The sequence below is a fragment of the Helicoverpa armigera genome, chromosome 23 (genome assembly GCF_030705265.1).
Source record: "Helicoverpa armigera isolate CAAS_96S chromosome 23, ASM3070526v1, whole genome shotgun sequence".
Classification (NCBI taxonomy): Eukaryota; Metazoa; Arthropoda; class Insecta; order Lepidoptera; family Noctuidae; genus Helicoverpa; species Helicoverpa armigera.
The window spans coordinates 237,312-264,807 of NC_087142.1; the positions used below are offsets into that span (position 1 = coordinate 237,312).

The following is a 27,496-nucleotide window of genomic DNA, read 5'->3' on the forward strand; positions in this document are numbered from 1 at the left end:
ACGTCGGCGTCGGTCAAAAATTGTTTGCCATACACATTCCTGTCCCTCACATTACTGGTGGCATATTTAACAAATTTTCAACTAATTAAACCCAAAATTTTCGCAATCCCTTCCAAGACGACGCGTCTGAATGACCCACAAACAAACTTACCCAGCTGCGGGAACTCCAGGAATGTTGTCACCAAAGTTCCCTCAATTCGGGGTATTCGGGATATTTGGGGGACTTCCCCCTACGAGTCCCCCACGTGTTTTAATTCACCATCCCGAGTTAATGGAAGAGTTCGCTTTGATTACTTAAGCGGTTTAAGTTGTACTTCCATCTGTGTTTATTGTGATTACCGCTTTGCTTAAGATGTTTAGAACCTTTGGGGGAGTTTCGAAGATTTTTATTTAGATAGAAGATTTTACAATTTACATAATACGTGTAACGTTTTATTTTCGCAACATAAGACATTCAAGAGGTTAAAGTATGTAAAACTAAATCTTAAATCAAGTTCTTTATAATTCTTACAATTGAAATGTCATCATTCTATCTCGTTTTGAGAATTGATTAACTTTCTGAAATTGTGATAACGTTGCGAATTCATGTATCACAGTCGTTTCGTAGGCTACGTATTCGTAGCCGTAGCTCGTAGCTCGTAGCCCGTAGTCGTTCGCTACGCCGTAGCGGAGATTAGTTTTCCTTTGAGCTTCCTAGTAATTCGGAGTTTCATATTACGTAAGAATATTTGTTTATTTTTTGTTATTTGTATGAACAGGAAATCAAAGGAACGAGATTGTATTTAGATGACAGTTTTCGTTCTGGCGTATTACATTTTCTGGACAGTGTTTATTACAAGTTAAGACCACCGATTTGGTTAACATAAAATTAACTTAACAATTTATTACAGAGTTTTCATACAGTATTGCACCTTTTCTAGCTAGAAGTTAATATTTGGAGCTGAAAAGTGTCTTCATGAATGAAATAAGGCTTATCAATAATCTCTTAGGCTAAAGAAATGCTATATATCTTTAAAACTGAACTATAAATTCTCTGATAACTTAATAACGTAGTTATAAAGTCTTACTGAGTTAGTATCAGTTACTTCTATAATAAGGTTAGTTTAAAGGAAACTAGATCGGTGATGATAACGCGTTATTGTGAAAGTTCGCGCAGCAGTCAATATATTAATAAGGCAATCAAACTGCAGCTTATTTCAAGCAGAAGTTTAACAGTTTTAAATTGTTCGCAAGTTTATTTAGTTCAACACTTTGAGTGCTTAACTGGTGGATTCTATTTTATAATAATACTCTGTATGGTTATAAAAAGGCTAATAAATATCAATATACTTTTCGCCTTGAATGTGGTACACTGCTTATCATTACTCATTTTTTTTACACATTGCAGTATGTATTTGCATGTTGTATAGGTATATAAAGTATTATTTTGCAAATAAACATTCACATGTTAATTACAGCTGTCAAGTAGGTCTCGCAATATAAGCTTTTATTCAACTATTGATATTTGAGGTTGTTTGCACTTGCACATAGGTACATCGGACGCTCAAACACTACGACTTAACACAAGCCTTTATAATGTAAACAATAAATCGTATTTCTGTCACTAACTCGAGCAAGATGACTTCTATGTCTACAAATTCTTCTTGTATTTTAAAAACCCTTGAATATTGTACTAATAATAACATTTTCTGTCGACAGGTAAGCGTCTCATCCCCGGGTAAGTGCTGCTCTCTACAACTGATCAACTCGACATCGTTCACAAAACACGTGACTTTACAACATTCAGCACTGAAGGAAACCTCTTCAGGAGGCTTTAATATAGCCTTACAAACGATGACCTGCTACTTTGTACTGCGAGTGGAACCGGAGGTTTTAATTATAATATTTATATGACGAATAAAAAAAAGCAAATTATGTATTTTAGCGGTTTCTAAATTATGTCTTGGAACATTTCTTTGCGAAATTAAGATAAATTCACAAACTTAAGTCTATGAAGGGTTAATATAGTGTAGTATTTAGACTTAACATACAAATTAAATCACTTAACACTGACGGAGAAATAAGTTTCATATTCGCCAAAAATAGAAACCGCTTAAACGTTAAATACGTATTTCTTACTGCAGTCTGTATATTTCCAACTTACGAAGTCATTGCAGTTACTCGGTAAACCGTCGCAACAGACCGGAAAAGGCTTCTCTGAATAACTCGATACTATCAACTAAATGTTGATCAAAAATACTCTCACACTGCTACGAATACAAATCGTAGCACTCTACGGCGTAGGCGGCTACATCCATCACGCTACGCCGTAGCACCAAACAAACTAAGAATATCTGAGAAATTGCCGTCCTTATACTTTGGTCTTAGATCAAATAAATAAAATGGGTGTCTTGTTTGTCCTATAAGTTGTGATATCACATCACTATTAATTTTTAATGATATTTTGCTGACAAGCCACTATGTTTTTTTTTACATAGTTATGAAACTGTCCTCAGTTTTATCTGCAAATATTCAATTTAACTCCATGGTACATAGGGGCAGTTTGCCAGGCATTGTTCACAAACACTGTTTAGGATCGCTCGCCATTGAAAGCTGTGCGATGCCTATCAGCCCGTATTGTGCTTGAATACCTAGAAATATCTAATAGACCTCTATTTGTAAATATTATATCTAACAATCGGGAAATTATGCAACGATTTGTTCGTAGTAACTGATTAATAATGCTTTTTAGCGTTGTATCGCGCGTTCGATTCCCGAAACAATTTTCTTCCCTTAAAAACTCTTTAAGTACCTAACACTTAAAAAACTTTTTACGAAAATATGTGATGAACACGGAGAGCTTTTGGATAACCATTGTCTACATACAAATCTAGAAAAATAAGGAAAACATGTTTCTCCTAATTACCATTCTCTTCCAATACCAAAACAACAAGCAAACTCAAGTATCTTACCAACATCCTAATATTATAAAATTTCGATTAAACGCAGGCAAACCCGCGCGCACACACATACACACAACATAACCACGACATAAGGCCCCGCACACACGCGCGACCGCTGTGCGTGCGAGAAACGGCGACATCATGCATAATGCGCATATTAGTCGCACGGTATTAATATAAGGAGAACACCTGCGATGCATATTGACGTGTTATTGCGATTTATATTGCGTTTGTATTCGCCCTTATTTATGTGGGCAGCCAATATGAAGGGATTTGTGTGAAAGAAAAATATTTTGATTTGTTTTTCTTTTGTATTCTTTTTAGATAATATTGACCTACGTTGGGCTACGTAACTTGGTTTTATGTGCTTTGGGTACACCTATAGGGTTGGCCAGTAGGTACTAAATATTATCTTACCTTAAGAGCTTACGTAGGACCTTGTTAATTTCATAAAGAATACTAGAATCCATATCTGATATAGAACTCTCACATAGATGCTTGTCTGTCGGCTGTTGATAAATTGTTGTATGAAACATGTAGCATCAAATTCATAAAATACTGTGCCAACGTACTGCAAAAAAACAAAATATTGTTAAAAACTGTCGCTTTAAATACTTGAACATAAATAAAACTGCATTCTCTTGTAACAGTTTCGCAGTAAAAGCTCGCATGTTATATTTTAACCGCTGCATTATCCGGTAACAATGTTTTCTCTCGTTTCATGCGAGTTTCGAATTAAAACAAGTATTCGGATGCGGGCGGCGCCTGTGTATACTGTATGTATGTAGCTCGCTTTGAACCCCGTGTTCCCTTCGTAAGCAAATATTTTGGAGGGAACTGTAGCAGGTACCTGAATATTGCCGGCTTAAAAACATGGAAACTGTGGGATTATTTTGTAGCTGTAATAGAGTATGTAAGAATTTATTTTTATGTTTAGCATTTTTTACATAAGTAAAAACATATTTAATGTGTGTTCAGTAATTTTAGTGAGATAGAATATCAAGCTGACAAAAAATCTTATAAAAATAATGTTCAATATGACCACTTGAACACAACGTACTCAAACGCTATATAGCTTCTCTCTCGTGAAGTTGACCCAATTCGCGTTACACTTCTAGAAGAATAAACGACGTCTCGAACTCGATCTCCAGTAAAACCTCAAATTTCTTTACGACTTCAACTCCCATTTCCGGCGGAAGTGAAGGCTGTTCAGTCGATAATAAGAAGCCGCTCATCGGCTCGAATTACCGCCCTTCGTCTCGGCACAATTAACACAACCTTTCTTAAGAACCTTTTAATTATTCGCCTTCTTTAAGCTGTTAAAAAATCGTTAACTTTAAAATAAAGATCATTAGGTCTTATCAGGGCGTCTTCTTTACTTCAGACTGTATCATTCTCATTATAACAATATCTACATTGCGGTTTACCTCATTCATTATACCCTCTAAAAATAGACGAACAATTAAGTCTTTGTAACAAACAACCATTAAACGTTATCTCGAAGCAAATGACCATTAAAATCCTTCTTCAAACAGTGGCCAGTCATTGCCTTCAAATAACCGAGTCAGCAGAATAGCAAAGTGTGTAAAAACGAAGAGGGTCGCAATAAGATAGGTCCAGAGGTCCGACCCCGGCAGGATTAGCTGCATCAAGTGCACGCTCATTAGAAGCTTGTAAGCCGTCACGTGACAACAGATTAACGAAAACACACGATTCTTTTGCTGTTTTCACAATCATTTGAAACATTTTGTAGTTACTGAATCGTATCGAATGTGTTAATGAATGAGTATGTAATATCTGAAATTCTGTACAAAATTTTAACTTTCGTAACAGTTTAAATAGTGGGAAAACTAAACAAAAAAATTTTTTGTCGCTACCAAACTCTTATGAAGTATTTATAAAAGTTATCTTATGCAAATAGAAACATAGCCCAGCCATTTAGACTTTTGATTTACGCTTTTCTCGTTCCCATTTCTACACTTCTAACTCCAACTTAACAAGTGACAAAAGAAAACTTAGCAAAGAAAAAAAAAGCAAACATTGCACAAAAATAGCATCGAGCAGAAAGTATCGCGACATCTCGCCGTGTTCCCGCAAGTTTGTCCGCCGGTTGACGGCAACTCGTCTTCACCGGAATCTCTTTAATCTTTGAGTTATCGCCAAACTACAGTTTTCTTTTATACATTCAATAACAATGGAAGTTTTGTCACTTTGTTGCTAGAGTTTGGCGTTGACACGTAATCAGAACTCTAGTTATCACAGGCTATAGTTTGCTGAAAGTGACGAAATTTAAAATATAGTGTATTACAATCAAGGTTTACGTGATGAGGTAAATAGAGTCTTTATTAAACGAGTAGCAAAACATTCGGGAAAAAATAAAACTTTTACCTAAAGACAGTAATTGTCTTTCTACGTTTTATCGTCTATCTACAATCTATCTATTATAATAATCTATTTAATACCTATCTACGTTTTATTTAATGTTTATTTAATACTTATTTCAGAACACATGGAATGTTCTTAATATGCTATGTATTGTATGAACCCATATGCTTGGTAGACGTTCCATTTTCAGTCATTTTCGATATTATTTAAGATAACCAGACATTTATGTTAATAGGCATATAAAGATAGCACAGTTTTTCCTATAACTTATATTCTTTAACAAGCTAGGCAGCGATGGTAACAAATTGAATCAGTGCACAGAATGTGCGAGTGTCGCTAGCTCAGGTGCAAGGTGCAACTTTGTGCATCAAACTGTCGTTAGTAGCTTATTAACACTTCGCGCCTGATTCATATTTAATAGCTTAGTTAGCTTGTTATACAATTTACTAAATACCTTGCAAGGGACATCTCGAGTTTCGGTAAATGTGATTATTGTATTTATAGGATTATTTTACGATATGTTTTTTTAATAGCTGTTACGTATGGCTAAATATTGAAAATTGCAAATGAAATAGAAATAGCCACAACACAGTTTTATGGAAATAAAATTCAAAACAACCAATTTCAATAACCACAAAAAACACGACAAAAATAAACATAGAACTAGCAATTACAAAATGCAAATGTGCTAAACACTGAAAAAACTGTACCAACATACAGTGACCTATTAAACAGTGACGTAGTTCATTGTCTCGCGTTGCCATGGCAACGGGTCTCACCCCGGGGTCTCGAGACCCCGGTTATTGTAGTAAATACAGCTAATGGAAAACTATTTGTACCATTGTCTGCGACCTATTGTATTACGTACAATACAATGAAATATTTTTGGTTTAGTTCCGCGAATTTAGAATGGTGGCGCTAGTGGTCGGATGTTTGTTGATTGTTGTTGTTTTCCGGGAAACTCTGGAAAATAAAGGATTCCATACATTTAGTATAAAACCTTGATTGTGATGTAATGAAATAGCAACATCTCTCGAGCATAATAAACGAATTATATGACTACAACAATAAAATCCTTAACATTTACCAGTATAATTACATTGAAAATAATTCGCAGTCCTAATTATTAATAAAGTAGTGTTTCTTTGCTTTATCGTTAAACTTTTTCTAAAGATTTTACTCGAGTTTGCAGAGAGATTTCAGGCGATATGATAAAAAGTACTTTATGTTCAAACTACCTCTCAAGTTCTTCTAATAGTATACATTGAAAGCATATTGATCAATCAAAAAGGCATAACAAACGGTTTGAAACATTGTCAAAGTAATTGCATCTATTACTTAATTGCACTTATTTCCAAGCACTAAGTTATGATATTTATATAACACAACTTAAAGTTGTGCGCCGCTGAAAGTCCACCGCGTCCGTTGTCTTCAGAGAGAACAGCATAATTATGAATATATTAGCACAAGATTAATGAACTAAAGACGTCCTCTTTCGTCGCCTATTTACTGTTTTTGTTTGGTCAACAATAAATTATCGTCCGCTACTTTAGAAGATGGCGCCTGTCCGGTCATGTTTTACAATATTATTACACTTAAAAGAAAGATCACCGTTTTGATATCTCTAAGATTTATGATAAAATTTATAAATAGCCTTATGCAGTGACCTTCTATTACTAATGAGAATGTCAAAATACTTCAACTTCACATAATTGTCCTAAGTCCATTCACAATAATATGTTTAATTTGGTCCTACAGGCCTCTCCTATCATTCGTGAACAAAACATGAATATTTCAAAGATGTTCGACTACCCAATTATTGGAAAAATACTTCTCGGAATAAAACGTTACCGGCGCTTCAAATACCCGGGATGTTAATACTTTGCTACAAATGAAATATAATTCCTGAAATACACACGAGTATGTAGCTACTACAGGAATTTCTGTATGTAGACATTCTTACTGAATACTCGAGTTTTGTTAGTTTTGCAATGGTATTTTATATTTTTGAAGAAAACGTCCTATTTTTCTATGAAAGGTCTTGCAGAGGTACTTTATTGAAGCATTTGTTATTAGGTGATTTTAATAAGGCCCTGTCCTGAATCAGAAAGTGGTCTAGCGACCATCATATTTACAAGGCATATTATGAAAATCCCAGCAAAAATCACCTACTTCCATATAAACAATTAGATCAAGTTTCGCCGAAGACACACACTAGTGATATCGGTAACTTGTCGATAATTGTCGATGAACAGCCGCGCAAGTTATTGTTCGCCAATTACATCGATAGTTTGTATTCACATGTTTGAGAAGTGTTGCCAACTTGTTAGCTCATTCCTGTTAGTTATAGTGCATCGTTCGTTTGATAAGAATGTTGTATTCATGTATCGTTTATGACAGGCAGACAAAAAAGGTTTAATTTACTATCAGTTGATTGAACTTTGTCATAAAATATATCATGGCAAAACTTATTTACATCTAATATATCTTTAACACTTTAAAAATCAAGTTCAATCTTGTTTAACTCACGAACGTAGAACGAAGCGAATTTGTAATTTTGTAGAAGATAATTCGAGAGAACAATTTAAATGTCTTATCAATCATACGTACAACAATCTCTTAAACTCATTACTTAACCGTATTGCAATAATTCGAGAGTAACAATCGCAAAGAGCAGCTTCTCTCGATTGAGAACGTTATTAGACATCGCGAGAGATACAGAGATTGATCACCCACTGTTGCAGATTACCATGCTCAATTACTCACGTATTTTATTGTATATGTGTGTTAACTTACTTTAAATCAGACTTTAATAAATGGTACAGATAAAGGTTAAAAAGAGAACATTTAATTAAATACATGAAAAGCCTAAAAAGGTTTAAGGTCATCATGAAAACAACGTCAACATTGAATAAATATTGTTCGCTCAAAGTAAAGGCAAAGCCAAGAAGTAATGAAAAAAAATGTACAACAAAGTCTTCATAAAAAGATTGTTGTTCGGCCAACATTTTACAATTTAATCAAATATTTTATCTTCCTTAGTGGCGACTAGGTGACCATTAATCATGATCTTATTTATATTCGTTTCATAAGGCAAGACGCGAAACTAAACGGGAAATATGGCGGACACGCGGCTCCGATGCCGTGACCTTCAGGGTAACTGATGATTTATCAACTGGGATGACTTTTTGTAAGAATAATATAAAAAAATATCCGAATTTTAGCGTGCCTACATTTTTGATCCACTAGTTTCTCTTTACTTTATTAGTTTTGCCATCAACTCGTTATGATGACGTCTAAATATTTTGATTAGTTTATCCTTGTTGCCATGGCCTTAAAGAATTTGCTAGTACTTATATGAAACGTTTAAAAAATAACAAATTACTGAAACTCAGTATTAAAAATATCGTTGCCGATTCTTAATATGTCTTTAATTTAAAGATATCTTAAATCGACTTACATCTGTTTAGACTCACTTACCTTCAAATCGAAACAGAGTATGCTGACGAGTTGACTACAAAGGGTCCTATGTGAATTTATAGTACCTATGTGAATTATTATATTAAATCATCATTTGCTGAGTATTTGCCGAGCAGGCCTTATTACCCGCCCCATGAATGTTTGCTCTTCTAATTTATGCGTGAAGTGTGTATTTAAGTTTTGTTCAAGAGAACAATTACATTGTGTAGCCTAGGTTTGGGTATTACCCGGTTAACCGTGTCGAGTTTTTGTTCTATTGTTCTTCATTCGCTTTCAATCACATTCATTCTGACATGTGTTCAAATGGTGACTGAGTTCAATAGCAAGATTCTTCCATATAAAATGTTTAGCGGAATCTACTAATAATCTCAGTAATTTTACTTAAGTTTATAAGTTTCCATCCGTAAAAGAAAGCTTCTGTATATATTTCCTTTATCTAAAACCAATAAATCAGTTTCTACACGACCAGATTCGCAATGGAAAGTGTTCGTGCTAAATATATACAAACGTGCTACAAATACATGTGCCCTTAAGCGCACAGTACAGGAGTCGAGTGGAAACAATCGCTAGTGTTGTCACACATTCCCCGCATTCCCGGGGATATCGTCTGCGACAGTCGCCGTCTAGTGCGGGGCGCCGGCGCCATAGTGGTGTGACGACAGCGGCGATCGCTATTTGAGTGGCTATTGTTTTTATAATGGTTAAGAATTGTCCGTTATAGATAAGTGAGGGTTTGTAACTATTTTAAAAATAAGATTTCTGTATATTCATTATAAGTTGTAATTGCATAGCAAAGTTTACGATTCACATGCAATGAAATAAACGAGAAATAAAGTACCAACCGAGAAGTTATATACGTTTCCAACGAGTACCTTCGTAATCGACTTTAAGCTTAAGAAGTGATATTAAATTTTAGTTCCAAACTAAAACTTTATCCATAAAACTTTTCCCGTGGAAATATATTTAACAACTACAAATAAGTTATGTCATTTATTAAACGCTTTATACCAAAGAAAAAACACTAAGCCGTCCGCGGAACTTCATCGCAATTATTCGTACTTTCGTAAACATTCCCGCTAAACTTGGAATATTAAAAAATTCTCCCCTCAAAAGTATCGATAAATAAGTGTAAAGTTTGTGTTGTTTCCCAGCCCTAGCGAGTAGGAATTCTGCCCAGTGGGCCGATTATCCCTTTTCTGGAACACAAATTGATTTATAGTTTCATATGAAAATTGCGTCTCACGCATTCCTAATACGGTATTAAGGAATTACGAACATATACGGAACCGGCGCATTCTGGCTAGACGCCCTTTGATCTCGAGAATCCCTTTTCTCCCTTGATTTTGTTTATGGCTGGATTAAAAAGGGATTTTCTTTGAGACTTTTTTTACTTAGGACGTGGTAAGGGATATGGATGCTGTGTTTATCCCCGGGATGTTTAATAAAATATATGAAAATATAGAGCTTAGCCCCGAATATGCCTTTAAGGTTGGATGGCGGATAAAAATACCCTGAATTTGTGCGGCTTAAAATGGTATAACGCCGGGAAATGTACAAATATTAGCCTTTATCATTATTTATTTATTTTGGAGTTAATTAATTCATGAACAGCATGTATAATGAGCTCAAGGAACTCATAAAGTATGTTCTAAAAACCATGAATTTATACTCCCATAAACTGTACGGCTCAGGTTATGAACCACGAACGATCGATCGTAACTTGATTTCGGATCAGCGCTCGACTCGACTATATTTAGATTTTATGGAAAACAACACTTATGTTATTTAAAGTTTAAGTTGAAGTTGGAATAAAGAGACGTGTCTTGTGGCTCAAGGGGAGTCGGATGGCGGGTAGTCGGAGAGTCTTGTCTGAACGGTATCTGTTTCATTATTACTGAAGTAAGCTCTGCTCTGTTACACTTCGAGAGGTTTACTTTGATAGCTTGAAAACATCGACAAAAAACTATGCGGTATTATAGGAACAAAAGAATAGAATATTGGTATCTGTTAGAGACAGGTATGGGAAAACACTCACGCAGTTATAAAAACGTACATATAATACATGCTCACCAGAACTCTTTAAAAAAGTTGCTACTTTTCAAAGCACCTCTAAAATTTAAGATATGTGCGAGTAATCATATTCATGTACAATTTCATATAATAACTGTGTTTAATGACCGAAAAAACACAGCATTATTAAAGTCGTTTAATAACGTGAAATTATTCCCAGTGATCCCACTAGATCCTATTTATATTTATTCCTAAGAGAGTTATCTTGTTAGCGATGTAACTAGCAGAGTTCAAAGTCACGATCTCTTAATTAGAGGCCGCCCTTTTACTACTTCTAATATTGCCGACAAACTGAACAACGTATACATAACACTTGAACATATATAGGTACTAACATTGTGAATGCGAAGGTTTATATGTATGGATAGTATTACAGTATTTTTATTCATAAAACTTAGTTTAATTCTAAGTTGTTAAACTTCATTAAATGATATATTATAGATACGCAAGTTGAAATATAAAGTTTTTGAACATAAAAGTGTATCTCAGTAAATCCATCGCCAGTAGCTGAGCATCTTCAGAGTACTTAACTACACAACTTTCAATCGGGTTATAAAAAAGTCATTTCAGCACTCGAAGTAGTAGTCTAGTACGCACGCGCCGTCGATTACTTACATGTATTTACCGACTTGTTTTTATTTGTAGACTACATTTCAAAACTTTGACTATATGCCGGTTTTTTCTTTCCTTCGTTATAAATTATCATCCTCTAAGAGAACCTTCCTGTATCATAACTTTCAGGCCATATTTATAAGTATTTAAACTTACCTCATTCGCTTATAACATAACTAAACTCACACAGTATTATTAATATAAACGGATGAAAGTTACACCAGGAATAACCGTACATTCTCATAGGTTTAAGCTTGGAATAACTTAACTCCGTTTATTAAGGTAGATAGAGAAAACGCAGCTTATTTACATTGCCATTATTAAAAGAAACTAACTTGCAAGTCAAAATATTATAACAAGAATATAATCAAACATAAGCCCATAGCCCGTCAATCAATTTGAACCAAACGTCTTTAAAAATAACCCTTCCAATGCTGGGGCTATTTATAAACCCCTTACGATCGGCATCGGAACTGAAATACCAGCACTCGAGATGCATTACACGCGGGTTCGTTGCATCCAGTGCTTAGTGAGGCAATTTATCATCTGTATGAGTTTCATGTACTTATACCATTGTCGGGATGACGCTAAGATGCAGGCTCTTGTCGTGCTTTTAGTGACGCACGCTATTTATCTTGTGTATGAGCGTTTAAGTTTCATGTGCACGTTGATTGAATGTGACTGTCATAGTATTCAATAACGATCAGTAGGTACCTGTATATTCGCACCACACGAGCGGTTGGTTGTTAACAAATTTTCCCGAGCCACATTATTCTAGAAATTATCTCTCAAGAAAAGTTAGTAAACTTCTATGTACATCAATATTAATTTCTTCTCATGAAGACTTTTTACATAACATTTTAATGGTCCATGAACAGGTAGTGGTATAATGTTGGTAGCTGTAAATCATAGGTTTAGTGCGCCGATACAGGCGGGCGGGGCGCGGAAGTGGCGATATTTCAGAGTGACCCCCGCTGCGGGCATTACGGACCGGCCGCTGCAGCCGGAGGGTTGACACACCACGTGCCATTATTGTCACTACTTACATATAAATGGAAAACCTAAAATGTTACCGAGTATAAGAACGCTAAGTTATGCTCGTTCATTAATTGTAGAAAGTTTCAAACTTTATATTCAACGTAGTATTCAACATAATATAAAAAAAAAACATAAAATGTGAGTAACTTTTAAGTCATTAAGTTACACAATACACATGAATTCGATTTGTACTGATTTCCCACTCGCTGAGCGCTTTCCGAACCAATAAATAACATCAACATCGAATTCGTTACAAATAGCGATACACACGTAACTCACGCACGTCCAAAACAAACGAGCGCCGTGAAAAAAATCGTCCACAAACCAAAACAGAGAGTGCGTCGATGCAGACACGACACGGATGCAGCGTCGCGACGCCAGTCGACCGGCGGACGCCGCGCGCGACGCACGCCGCGCCATGTGACGCGCTGCCGGGACAGGCCGCCATGACCGAGGGGGCGGCGCGGCCCAGGCCTCCGCCGCCCCGCAAGCCCGACTCGCTGGCGCTGGCGTGGCCGCGCTGGGAGGACCCGCCGCCGCCCGCGCCCGACACGCAGCGCCCCACGCCCGCACATCTCAAAGACTTCGATGGCTTCAGTCCGTACACGCCGCCGAACCCGATACACACCGACCGCCGGCCGCGGCGGCCCCAGAGCGTAGTGTCCCCGAGACCCCCAGTGAACCACCTCGCGAGGAGGCCGCACTCCATCGGCTCCGTGGACGATGAGTGGGGCCCGGTGCCGCTGCTGCAGCCGGTGCCGCGCCGGCCGCGGCCCGTACCGGGCGCCACGCTGCCGCGCGCCACCCTGCTGCCGTCCTCCCGGAGTGACTATCAGTTGCAAAGACCGGCGATTATGACGAACGGCTACGGCGCCGTGCCGCCGTCCACGTCGCGCCGGCTGTCGCTGCCCGGCGGGGTGCAGAACCCGCCCAAGACGTCGGCGACGTTCCACGGGCTGTCGGCGCTGGTGGGGCAGTACCCCTCGCTGGGCACGCCGGGCACGCCCAGCACGCCGGCCGCCGTGCGCGAGGCGGTGCGCCACCTGCTGCAGCAGCCTCGCAATGGCTTCCCCATCATGGATCAGAAGCTGTCCCTCTTCATCGAGATCCTCGACGCACAGGAACGATTCTCACAGGTACAGGTACTAACACTCATCACACACACCACACACAGCGGACAGGTAGATCGGAATTATAAGATAAAATCCGGGTTAGAGCACATTTATTTTGGTCACATAGGTTTTATCTCCGGTACTCTGATATTTATATTGGAATTATAAAACAACATACTCAATGTGCGTAAAAATACAAAAAGGTCAAAAGTTGTGTTATGAATTCAGTGCTCGAAATAACTGAACACAGAATTGAATTGGTCGGTGTTGTGATAGTGTTAACAACGAAATTAATTGAAAGTAATTACGGGCATTAGCGAGGCGATAAAGCCGCCAAAAAATTAATTGTTCGGAAAATGATAATGATTATTCAAAAGCGGCATCCGTTGTTTTCAGTGATAATGCAAATTTGGGTCGTGTTAGGAGTTAACTTGCGAGTGGCTGACGAAGTTTGCGTCTGTCTCAATCATCCCTCCGCGGGAATTTATAATGCTCACAATGTTATATTGAATAATCCAATACATGAGTTTGCGTCAGTGCGCCTTCGTCACAACTTCCAGACAACACTTGCAAGTTTTTAAAAGCTTTGAAATTGTGAAATGACTAAGAAAGTGTATTGTCGGGGAGGTCTCGTAACGTATGGAGCGTATTAAGACGTAGTGCTAAGTGTAAGCTGGCACTCGCAAGACATTTCGCTCATAAAATATGAGATGAGCGTTTTGAGGCGTGCAGCCTCTCGGCAGAATGTCGGCATGCTTTTGATACACATATCTGCGTGTGTCCTATGTGAAGCCGGTTTCGGAATTCTGTTTGCGATGCGAGGCGGGTTATGTATGCACATACGCTGCACGCATAATCACGGCAAAGTATTGAGAGCGATCTGCGCAAGGCATTCATTACTTTCTGGGAACTTCACTCGACTGAAACTGAATGAAAAAAATATGAAAATGGATGCCAGGCTTTTACTTTTCGATAAATTGAACGAGTAGTCGAATTCCATGCAAGCCTGAAGTTCAGTGTTGAGTGAAATTCATCAGAATATCTTACTTGAATGGAATTCAATGAATAAGCGGGCGATAATGTAGCTCAGACGGTTAATGGCTATACAGAAAATATATTTTAAATTCACGTAACCATTTCAGTGGTATAATTGATGCTCAAGCCTACAAGGCTTACAGGCCTCAATTGAAAGCCTATTCAGGCTCCGACACCTACCAATTAAAATAATGTCATTCTGCTAACAATAACTGGAGCGTTTGACAATATTGAATTCAATTAAAAAGTACGTACTTCCCGAAACACTTGGGATGAAAGAGTCTGAATTCAGCTCGCACCGTATTGTCGGTTGAATTTCATGGCGCTCACTCGACCTCGTTTTAAAGAGGCTTTTGTTTCAATATGAAAAATTACTGAAACTGAAAATGTTGAGAGGAAAAGTATTACATCTTGGTTTGGAGATGCTCATTAACCTTCCTGTGACACACTGGAGAGTGTTTGAGTGACGCCCCACTTGACTTTATTTAATTGTAATTGAGCTTACAGTCGCAAAATTCTATTCTTTCAAAGATCTAAAAATACACAACTTGAATTGTTACAATTTCGTAATCGTGTTATTTGTAACTTAAAAAAGCTAAGTCTGTACATCAGCTGACTATCACAGTTATACTAATGAAAGTGTACTTAAATAAAATAAGAACCAAATTGTAAGCAATAAGTATTAAACTTTGTTCTAATACCCCCTAAAAACTTTAGAGACTTACACATGCTAAGTCGTGGATACGACTTAAGTTAAAGTTTAAGCTACTAAGCCATATCCAGAATGAAATAGCAACATCAAGTGAACTAAGTTTTCTAATAAACCTATAGATTTGACATGAATTACAGTATTCGTGATTTTAATATACTTGACTCGGGGCTCGTCGGTAAATCGTAGCGTTACGTAGCGGCGTAGCGGCGTAGACGCGTAGCATGTGCTACGAATAGCCTATAACTATTTTACTCGGGTTTTATGTATTTCGAATTCTCGTTGGGTTTTGGTGGGACAACGTGATGACGTGTATATGTAGGTAGGATAGGATAAACAGGACCTTTTATTTGTCAATATTTCCTCCTAAAACGCAATTGTTTTATATCCCATCAGTCTGTAAAAGGCATTAAAAATTGAGTAGACGTTGGATGACGTCCCAGGCCGTCTGGGCTGGACACACGTACGGATATGGTCGTCCAGTGAGCACGTCGCTGAAACATTCAATATACAGTATGAAATAATAATCAGTTTGAGGCGCTCTCATATTATAACTTCCATATTGCTTTTACTTACAAGTTTTATTGACAGAACTTCGCTAAGTTTTTGCTTTGCGCTGCGTTTCAAGCGATATTTAATGTTTTGTTGAAGTTACATGAATTTAGTGGATTTTAAGTGATTTTTTATGTAATTTCGTCAATAGCGTAATAAAGAGGCTAGGCACGGCACGGCACGGCTAATTATGTAAAACAGGGGTAGACTTTCATGTTAAAATTATATATTTATGATTTTATTTTTTTTTTTCATTTTGAGGAAGGAATATCGTGGCACTAGGTCAGTTCATGCGTTTTGTCTCAGTTTCAGCCCATTTCAGCGGGTTTCAGTACATAGTGCAGCTGAAATGATCGCCGTGACCCATTTACAGTAATGAGTAAAGTTTTCCCCTCCACTTGCTGTTATTACGGTTATACTTACTTTTCAGCTTCAGCGAGATATCGTGCGTGTGTGCCATGCGGATAGTGACGGTGAAATGTGTTTTTAGTTATTAAAATTCGTTGTGATTTTTTTAATGTAATTTTAAAATATTATTGTAATTTTTTACTAGATATGTGTGTGTTGTCGTTGTTATAGAGGCAAAAAGTAGCATAATATTATCAATCTTATTTGTGAATTCAAGAATTTTCACTCTTTAAACGATTACGCTTTAACTTTGTTATTTTAACGTTCCTAATTTAATTTCATTCTCCATAGTCAGCACTGTAACTGAACGCGTGGTGTCGATTCTAAGATGTTCTTATTTTTCTGTCTCTCTCAGTATTAGTAATTACGCTGCTTACCGTATATCCCATAAAATAAGAGAAACCAACGTAATTACTTTAAAGAAAACGGAACGAATAAGCAAAACAGAATTAACCTCTCCACGTTTTCTTATCCCCATATTATCCTCCCATACAGCGCTCAGCTTCGGGTGAAAAAGTCAATATTGTGTGGAGAGAGTGTTTGTCCGTCTTGCACTAAAGACAACACGGTTAGAGCTGTGTCCGTCCCCAGCAATTAGTGAACACCGATAACACCCTTTACACCACACGACAATATTGTCTTCAACTTTATTCAATAAACTTCTAGTTTTAAGCACCGCAAACTTTGAACACCTAGTCTTGTCTAGTTTCAAAATCAAACTGTAGTTTTTGATTAAATGAAATATTGACTAATTGGACAGCTGAAGGGGACTTTGGGTATCGGTTTCGTTATTGGTTGAATAGTCTATCAAAATTAATAGTTTGTAGTTGTTGTTGTATACGAAATAACAATTTCTCATTTGTCATACCTAATCCAGGTAATTCAAGCTCACGTAAAGCGATATCCAATATATTATAATGTACAAGCATAACAAGTATATCGTCGTAACTAGGTTAATTTGATCCACAACACACGCCGTCAAATAAACAGAAATTCATAACATCAGTCATTACTGCCGCCAAACAGTCAGATCAAATTATTCTAATTTAAAACAAAGCCACACGTTTCATGCATAATTCTCCATCAAAAGCCAAACTTTATGAATAGTCCACGAAACAATGCAACGGGTTTCGGTATGCCAGAAAAATCCATTTTACGGTAAAAACGGGGCGACTCACAATTTGCGCTCCCCGTGTTATCGCGCCGTATCGTACTGTATCGCGCCGCGTCGCGGTCGTATCGTCGCCGCGTCGTGCCGTGTAACGCGGAGCTCTCTCGCTAAAAGCAAGCGTAGATTTTTCTATTTTGTTTCGCTTCAGAGTTAAAATTAGTGCTCGTTTTAGCGGCCCGGCCACACATGCCGCTATAGACATGTTGGAACTATTCTTATTAAATGCTCACGTTTTTGGGGATTTTCGTGCGTAACATCGTGGAGCTATTTCATGACTCTCCGGGCGTTTGTTGTTATATTCACGAGAACTTTTACAGTATGTGTTCCTACATCCTGGTAATCTTTAGGGTCATTAATCACATTTCTCGTTATGAAAGTAATAGTTGGCATCGTCAAATAGTTGAGTAATCAGGGCTCGTCTCGACAATTTATTATCTCGTTAGGAACGTTTCTTCTCCGACCGAAGTTTGTCGAGTGAAAAATTAAAATTTATTCTTTCACTGAACTTTAATCCTTTGATGAAGGCTTTTTGTAAAAAATAACTATCTGCCTGTCTTTCTGGTCGCCTGGTGCTCGCGTGAGCAGGGTAATCAGCCGGATTATTGCTTTAAATGCATTTGGTTTATATGAGCGGGTGTAAAAATGCTTTCATTAATTAATATGATTGCTGTGTGTTTATGAAACTAAAGACCTATAAATATAATCATGCACGAGAGCTAAATACCCCACATGATCATGTCAACAAGCTTGTAACTTCACAGTCTCTCAATCACCATTTGGAGCACTTTTCCCGTGTCTCCATAAAGTCCACCATGACACGGAAGGTCGCTCACCTGTCGACATAATCCCGTCGTTGTCGCTGACAGCTATGGGGAGTCATGGGGCAGCTTTTTGTGCAAGATTACTCTTAGGGTGAGATGTGACGTGTTATGGTGCCTTGAGATAGAACTATTACCGTTGTGTGTGTGTTGATGTGTACATGCAAACAGCGTTCTTGTAGATACTAGGATGACATTTTATATTCTTAGCACTTTTTGAGAAAAATATACTCTCGATATCTGTGTAGCATTTATATATTATGTAGTAAAATCCGTCTGTTTTATATAGCCCAATACATACACGCCTTTATACATATTTTAAGAGGTAATAACAACATATAGAGAGCAACATTATCCCATCAGCGTGGCCATAAACTGGTTCATTACAGCATGTTTATTTACCCATCACCCCGTAGTTTTTCCCATAAACTTGGTTCGATGGGTGTTGGCAGCTGTCCACGGTTTCGTGTTGCTGCCAAAATGCATACCGTAAGCTATACGTACCCACATCTGTATTGTCATGACTCTGAGGCTTTAATTTTGTGGCAAATAGTCATATATCTATTTACCGTTACATACTCTTAATAGATGATGAATTTCTACTTTCGTATCTTGGAAAAATAATTGTCATGTAATTGTACTCGCTCTTTAAAATAAAATAACTTACAAGAACTTTACGAAATATTTTTTTTCGTATTTTGACACATTAGGTAACAAACATGTAAATACACATACCTACAATCTATTTCGCAATTCTAACGATATTCAATACTTATAAATACGTCGTGGAGTTGACAAAAATGTTATTTTGTTATTGTTTATGTTACTAACACGACACCCTGGAGGGAGATCGCAGTAATAAAATTATGGCATATTTGTACGTGCCGCGAGTTTTTCACACGTTCGCGTTATAAACAGAGAAATTGCTGTTTATTATGTTTAGTGTAATAGCTTTTTAATGTATCTGCTTTATAGCCAACTGGGTATTGACTGAAAAAAATCTATCTAAATATTTTTTTAAAGAATTTCTCTTTGTGTTTAAGTTATAAATAATGCATTTGAAGACTCAATATTCATCATCTTTTGTAACTTGATACACATCTTTCACAAATTAATCACATGATTATATAACCGTTCTAATTTAGACGCGCGTGGGTGTTACAAAAACGATCACACAATACAGTTTCAATGTTTTCCTTTCAAATTGCACAAAGACTACTTCAAAGGCAACATTGCTCCCATACATCTTTATTTACAAACTTAATGTCGCTAGCCATTTACTTCCTCCTTCAGATAATGAACCTTATCGCCCTAATTTAGAGTTGCATATCCGATGGATACAATTTGTCACTTGTAAAGTATAAAGTTGTATCTTCAAAGTACAGTCGACGAAAATGATTCCCAATTACTAGTGTCCCCACATCTTGTTCCGTTCTTGTTAATTCTTTTGTGAAGAGTGGAATTAAAAAATAATACGCGTCGTTTCAGGGCCGTTTGATTAAGAGCTTTTGATGCGAATTTATTTCGACGAAAGCTGAAGGAGATGTTAATAAGATTTTATGCTGGTAGAAACTCGTTTCGGAAATTAACGAAGAACACTTTTTGATCATTTTTAGAATGAGTTTAAAAAACTTTTGGTTAAAATTGCTAAGTTCAAGTGTTTACAGAGCCGAAATAGGTACTAATAAAATGAAACCTGAATATGACCTTTACAAAATTGGTTATAAGTAAACATGGAATAACGTTAAATAAAACAGAATGTTTCATCAAAATAAAAAAGGCAATCACTAAACTCCGCAAATGTTAGAGAATCATTCAGAATTCAGTGTTTTCTAGAAATAGGTCGTCAGTTTGTTTACTCAGTGGTGGCGATCCGTTATTTTTCAGCGCTTTCGATCCGTCTTTATTAATGTTGGTGACGTGCGAGTAACTACACTCGCGCATATACTCCGATGTTTGTGCGGCCGACTGTACCTGCGACTGACAATAATGGATACCGTCGCGTTTCGATACGGATTTATAAATGAAATAAACTTTGTTTTCAGCTAACAATTTCGTAGTGAGTAATTTTTGTACGTATGTTAGCAGCAGAATTGAAAGGTCCATTAATTTTGCTTTCCAATATAAGTTGTATTAGGTTAATTTCTTAAAAAGTATGTGGGAAAAGTATCAGCGAATGTTGCGTAGTACTGTCGTGGAAAAAACTTGTTATTTCTCCGATAAACTTTCACAAAAACCCTGTCAATATTTTCACCCCAAAGTTAAATACCCAACAAATTCTTAAATAATTTAGCCGCGAACATTTTTTCGGCGTAAAAAACGGAATAACATGTATACAGGGGTAATGATCCGATCAACGATTTTGTTAAGTCATCATACTGGCCCAGGGTAAGGAGACCTGCCATTCCTTCTTTTTTAAAACACGAGAGTGATTTTTTTCGTTGGCCAGGGGTCAAGTTACGCTGGTTGATATATTACAAATTGCGTAAACAAGTTTAGTGGGAACGTCAAATAAGACTGATGTACTTTTAACTTGGTTCAGAAGCATGTTAAATAAGTATTTTGATAGCGATTGAGAGGGATATATTGGCTTTCAGTTTTTTGAAAACCGCTGCCGGTGTAATTACACTTTTCATATAGATGGAAAATATTAAGCTCCTTTTAAGTACTCATTCATAACACTAAATATTTTTTGATGCCATCTCAAGATTAACTGAATCTGAATATATATGAAATTGACAACTAACAAATAAATAACCTATAAACAGCACTTAACTAACTGAATAAGTTCATAGACGTAAGTAAAACTCGCAATTTGTACCGTTCAGTGGAGCTGCCGGTAAAAGTTGCAACAGTGCATACGCTGCAGCAGATTACCGCTCCATTACTTACGTCCATCGCGAATGCACTTACTTATACTTAGCACTTTTACCAGTTTATAGCTAAAAGCTTATGTGATAAATTTTAGTTATAGACGAAATATTTTAGGCTAAGGATTAGGCTTTCAGATGATCGAGCTAATGAAATGGTTTAAGGATTTGAAATCGATTTTACTAGTCTTACAGTGGGTCGCACCATTTTACTATAACGCTGATACCATTTTCAGTTCTTAAATGGCTGATTTGACCAATGGGCGCGGCAATTTTACGGCTGGTCATGGTCTGATTATCCTTTCTTTAGGCCTCTCATTAGCTTTTCCATCTAAAGCGAAAGGCTTCTTAATGTATCTCGCAAAATTATGCCAGAAAAAATGACAGTCAATTTCGAAGATAACCAATAAGTGTACGCAAATGTAGCTTGAAGTCATTACTTGGCTGTAACATACATATCCCAAATTGTTCTTCCTGAAATACGCGCTTATCTACATGAGGCACATCATGACATCCGTAATGATGTCACTTGGCACTCAGTGGTACACTCGGAGCGCATCGGGCGACCTTTTTGACAAATTATCATGTCGTTTTGTGTACATGATGAATGCGAGGATTTTATGAGCACTTGTCGTTTGTGGAGTATGTTGCGGTCTCCGCTAAGTATGACTGATGGATGTTTCTGATCGTATCTTCAATGGTGTACTTGGGTATCGCTTTTGAAGTAACTGGTTTTAATTTTACGTACTTGTATTATTTTTGATAAGCGTCATTCTTAACTTAGTTAAGTGCCAAATATTTTATCCTCTTAAAACTGTCATCCTATCTTTTAGTCTTCTTCATGTCTTTAAGTAAATAGTAGTTGACACGAGTCTGTTCTTTATGTTGAAACATTTTCATCATATTTAATAACGAAATAGAGTCTCATGTATAATAATTTAATGTAACAAACACACAAGTTCAGCAACAGGGGCAGATATCACAATTTGCATAGTGGAAGTGACATAAAATTTCGTCCATTCTTCAAGCGTACGCCGCCGGCGCTCAGGTGCACACTTGCGACTTTACGAAATAAAAGTCGCGCGATTTTTCAACGCCCCTCGGTCCCCGCTCCGGCGATTTTGCGCAATTGACCTAATTATGACGTCGAGGAATTTAGCACTGAAAATAGTTTGAAAAATTAAATTTTTCAGTTCCAGCTGAGCTCAGCACAAACTATTTAATTTAACGACTATTATACTATTACGGTTCTTTTCGAAAGTGAAATCGTTTCTTAAATGAAAACCTTCACTGTAACCTTAATAGAATCTTTATAAAATCGTTTTGGATATAACTTAGATTGCTTGGTACGAAATGAAATATTTTGTTGTAAGAATCCCAAATGATTTCACTTTAACTTGATCGAAATTCTATTACACGGCGTACGATTTAAATCTTCTTTACAGACCCTTTATCGTCAACAAATTAATCTTCGGGTGAGTCTATTCGGTTGGTATAATCTGTAACATTATTTGTAGAAGTTGCCAACTTGTATAGCTTAACTACTAAAGCATTCCAAGAATACCTACAACACAGTGTAAGTTACGAGTGGGGCCGGATTAGCCGCTTGTTCATTGGCTGCTGTAAGATGCAGCTCGTCCCTTACATTTGCGTGTCGAATATTTGATTAAGTAGTAACAAAACGTTGATCATTTATTCAGTGTCGGCCGGCGTATAATTTGTTTAGGCCCTTTCATTACCCGCGGAGATGTTCGCCGGGATTACGTTGGGTACTCGAATCAATGTTACAAATGGTTTCGCTGTCAATAAATGTAATGTTGTTAGTCTGTACGTCTGTTGTTTGAACTCAACCTCGTGGAAAATTCATGTTTTATCTGATTTCATTTGATGGCCATTGTAAGTTCAGTAATACTGTTAATTAATGCCTACATTTTGATTTGATTTAATTCAATTGATTTCCCAGCTAGTATGCTTTGAACAATGAACGGATTCGACTTTTGGTAAATGAATTCAAATTATTTGATTAATGTTCAATCTATTTACTGATCGGGATAAAATTGCGAGTTTTGTTGAGCACAATGTATGGTTTAATATCGACGACATCTAGTAGTAGTCATTTGATGACATAGAATATTCAGTGTGCGAGGGAGGGCGCCTCATTAAATTTGAATATTCTCGTCCGTATTTACAGACACCCTTGTAATTGAGCGTGTGACGATGTTTTAATTCATTATTCCTTTGTTGCTGTTGCCTTGATTAAATTTGAAACATCTTGTAAGGGATCGCTGGGAAAGGCCAATGAAATGGAACCTCTTTAATATTTTAATGTTTCTCTTTTCACGGCAAATTCGTTATTTGTAATTTTCCCCTGATTACGCAACAACGATAACTTTATTATGGGCTGCTATTGTATAGCGGTTAAAGCCGTATCTTTTCTGAAGTTCTCTCGATAATCCATGACGTTATCATCATCTGCAACAAGAAGGCCATTGTGAAATGATTTCAATGTGAAGCCTGATAAGCTGCGTGCACAATCTCGACATAAAGGCTTTTTGTGACCCTCCCCAGTCACCGGTTCATTTGTCAGGGGGTCCTGCGAAGCGTTCCTTAGTTCCCAATTTATTAGTAACATACGTACTTGTATATAACGCACAATTTTTTCCTACGTGCCAATTGCTTTTTATTATTTTCCTCTTACTGGAGTTAAGTAACGTGTGAGTGGGAAAAGGAATTTGCCATATAAAACCCTATGAACGATTCCTCAAAAAAAGGAATTGGCTCTTTAAAAGCGAACCTTTTTTACTCCTAAATTATTTTATGGAATTGATTAGGAAGTGTTGATTAAAAAGCATTTAGAGCATTGCCCATTATTTTATCTGCCAGCGGTTTCACCCTACTAGAGAACTATTCAGCGAATCCAGATAAAAATTAAGCTATAGCTCTTTCTCGATAAATGAGATTCGAGCGATCTAAAATTAACATTAAAACAATTTTCAGAAGTCGGACCAAAAATAAGGGGGATTGAATAACCAAATGTTTTACATTATAATAGGATATGTTTTTGTTAACTTGTTAACTGATCAAATCTGAAAAATACATAAACAAAAAGACAATACTCCATGACACAGTTTGCCCCTTATTCCACCACATCAGAGGGTTGGGGGGGGAGCGTCTGCAGCTGACAGCAATGGAAGCTACCTGTTGGCAGGTTTTGCAATCGACCGATGTAATATCCAGTTGCAATCGCTTCGTTATTTTGTGGTCTTCCGTCCATGGTAATCATGGATTTGTTTTTCTTTTTTTAGAGTATATTTTTTTGTTGAAATGCCACCGAGGGTATTTCCATTATCATGAGTAAATCTTGGATTAACAAACGGGCATTTTAATTTGGTGATCATATTATATGCAATACAAATGTACCACCTTTATAACATATGGAATGCTTATAAAGAATTAACTATTACAAGTAGGTACCTATTCACTAGATTAGCAAATCAAAGTTAATATTAAAACGACTGTTCATCAAACAATAGGCTAGTTTCCTAAAAAATAATAATTAGTCCGTCTTGTAGATTGTCCAAAATTAAGCGATACGTATTTTTTCTTTTTTAAATTGGATCAGAACTTGTTAAGATATAGCGTGTTAAAGTTGAGTGTGACGTCACAAGTTGCTACAATTTTCAGGACACTGTGACGTAAAAGGCCCCCACTCCTAATTTTTGAAGTGTATTATCTTTGTCATTTTATGTTTAATTAAAAAAAGAAAAAATACGTATCCAGTATTTTTTGATTATCTAAAAAGCGGACTAAATATTATTTCATTATTTCGACCCTGGACACTACCCTATTGTGTAACAGGACAAACTTGTTACTATTTCTACAGTATGTATCAGTATTAAAATCCGCTAAAAATACGACGCTTATCTAGTCGACATACTGACTCCAAAAAACACGAACTAATTGATATAAAAGGAACTATAGGAGTATGCTATGGGCGATCATATTCCTCTTCTGCATTGGTGGTGTAGTTTATTTTTAATTTCCTGTTCGATCGCACCGGATCCGGAAACACGCGTCTCTTACACTACTATTGTTATGGAGAAATGATCGCGCGCCTTTCGTTGGGATTTATCGTAGTTTGGTGAATTCTTGTCTTCTTTCAATATCAATAGCGTTGGTGTTATGAAACTCCTGTCGTTTTTACTGTAAGGCGTATTATATTATATCAAAAGCAAAATACTTTTATTTTCAGGCTACATTCGCAATACATGTATTTTAGGGTACATTTACAATAGTTATACATATACCTTAAAACGAACATACATAATATTATTATGTTCAAAATTCTTAAGTCCATAGACTAGCCTTTGTTATGGTTTATTTATACGAGATATAGTTTCTACCTACCTTAATGAACTTTACATAAATAAAAAACAGTGTTATCTCATAAAAAGCTTGAAGCAAGAAAAGCTAGTAATAACCCTTGAACAAAAGCTCGATAGTAAGTACCGGAACAGAAACATCGTTAAAATGAGTAGCGAGTACAAAGTGCAGGAGATGCAACTTGAGGGAGCAGATAATAGTGGCCATCAATAATCTGCACTCGTTACTGCGCTAGTTAGCGGGCAGCGAGTGCAGCCGCCCGGTAATGTATGTATGTGCCAGTTTTTCTTTGCTTCTTGTTGTGTTGTGTTTTTATTTATTTGTGTTTAAATTATGGCACTCTGAATATTAATGTACGTAACATTATTACGTAATTAGCAGCTTTATATAACAAAATAAGGGAAAACATGGCTAAGGATATATTAAAGCAGTTGTTTATTGCGGTTTCATGGGGAAACTTCTTCCTCAGTAATAGAATGTAGCCTCTGTCACTCGAGGGATTCCCAATTTAAACAATCAAATCTTTCTTCTTTATAGTATTAGTATAGATAACAGACATAATTTAAAATGTAAAAGAAATTTCTTTTATAGCTTTTGTACTGTATGTCGATTCGTGGTGAAAGACTATCTGCGTCCATGCAGACACAAAAATAAATCTTGTAGCTGAACCAAAGTAAACAGTATCCAGCCAGAATACTTTAGTTTTCATCATAAAACTGCGTGTTAATTACGTTTCCTATAAATCCGTAACATTGAAGCTCGTGAGTAGGTGAAAACTAGATGTAAACTAATCGGACGATAAACAGACGAATTGAATTTGACCTTGGCAAATGTTTTACAATCTTATTTAACAATGTAAAAACATAGTTATTTCAAGAAATTACATTTAATTATCTGTATCCCGTTTTTCAGAAATCTACTTTCCGTAAGCGAATAAAACATAGCCTAATCTCATCTGTGGATAGTAGCTTCTCAACAGTCAAATATTTTTTTTATATTGGTTTCGTAGTTTCGGAGCCCTTTAGCTTACACACGAGTAAGAAACTGATACTCTTTATTATTTGATATACATTTGCATTTCGTTATTTTTGATTACTTAAAGCACAACAGAAAAAAAGCTAGCGAAACTATTCAGCCGTATGTCCCTTGGGCTACAATGATAACTTCATAACGTGATTAGTCACCCGACAGTCGCCAGTTGTTCAGCAACTAGTTCCACTGGCGCCAGTAGCTCGCCCGAACAGTTGGGGAATTACTCACCCATTATCACTGGCCTGTTTAGCTGTACGGGTTCGTGTTGGATGTATTTGTTCCGTGAATGCGTTGCTGGGTTTGCGGTTTCAAATTAAGTAGATATAAGTATAGTGATTTTGTCATTCTATAACAGGAACTGGCTGATCTCCGCAGTTTCATCGGTTTTCTGCACCGGGATAAAAAGTAGCCTGTTTCCTTTCTCAGACTTTAGATTTTCTGTGTACCAAATTGTGTTTTAATTAATTCAGTAGTTTTGCGTGAAAGTGGTACAGATGTATAGAGTTAATTTCACATGGATAACATTAGTTAGAGTTTATGGTTTTTAATGAATCTTACCGTAAACCGTGGTGATTCAAACAAAACAATAACTTCTAATTGGTTTGATTTGCCCACCAATTTGTATGACCAAAGCGTGTTCGTTGATTGCGATCCACGAGTATTAATACACTTACAACATCTACAGCATCACACGCACAAGTTACATCTGTATCAGAATGTAGCACAAGAAGCAAGTCTGTGACAGATTCTGCAGCATCCACCAGAAGTCCTGTCTCTAGTAATTCCACGATGTAATATCCAAAGCGCTGCTGTGCTTGAAATTGGCGTAATAACTTAAACGTGGTTAGCGTGTACTTGCCAACTTGTTCGTTTGTTCGG

General features: G+C 36.8%; 1 protein-coding gene across 1 annotated transcript in view; it reads left to right on the top strand.

Annotated features, from left to right (window-relative positions):
- Positions 1-27,496, top strand: part of LOC110377436 (dystrophin, isoforms A/C/F/G/H) — a 407,988-nt gene that overhangs the window by 141,164 nt on the left and 239,328 nt on the right.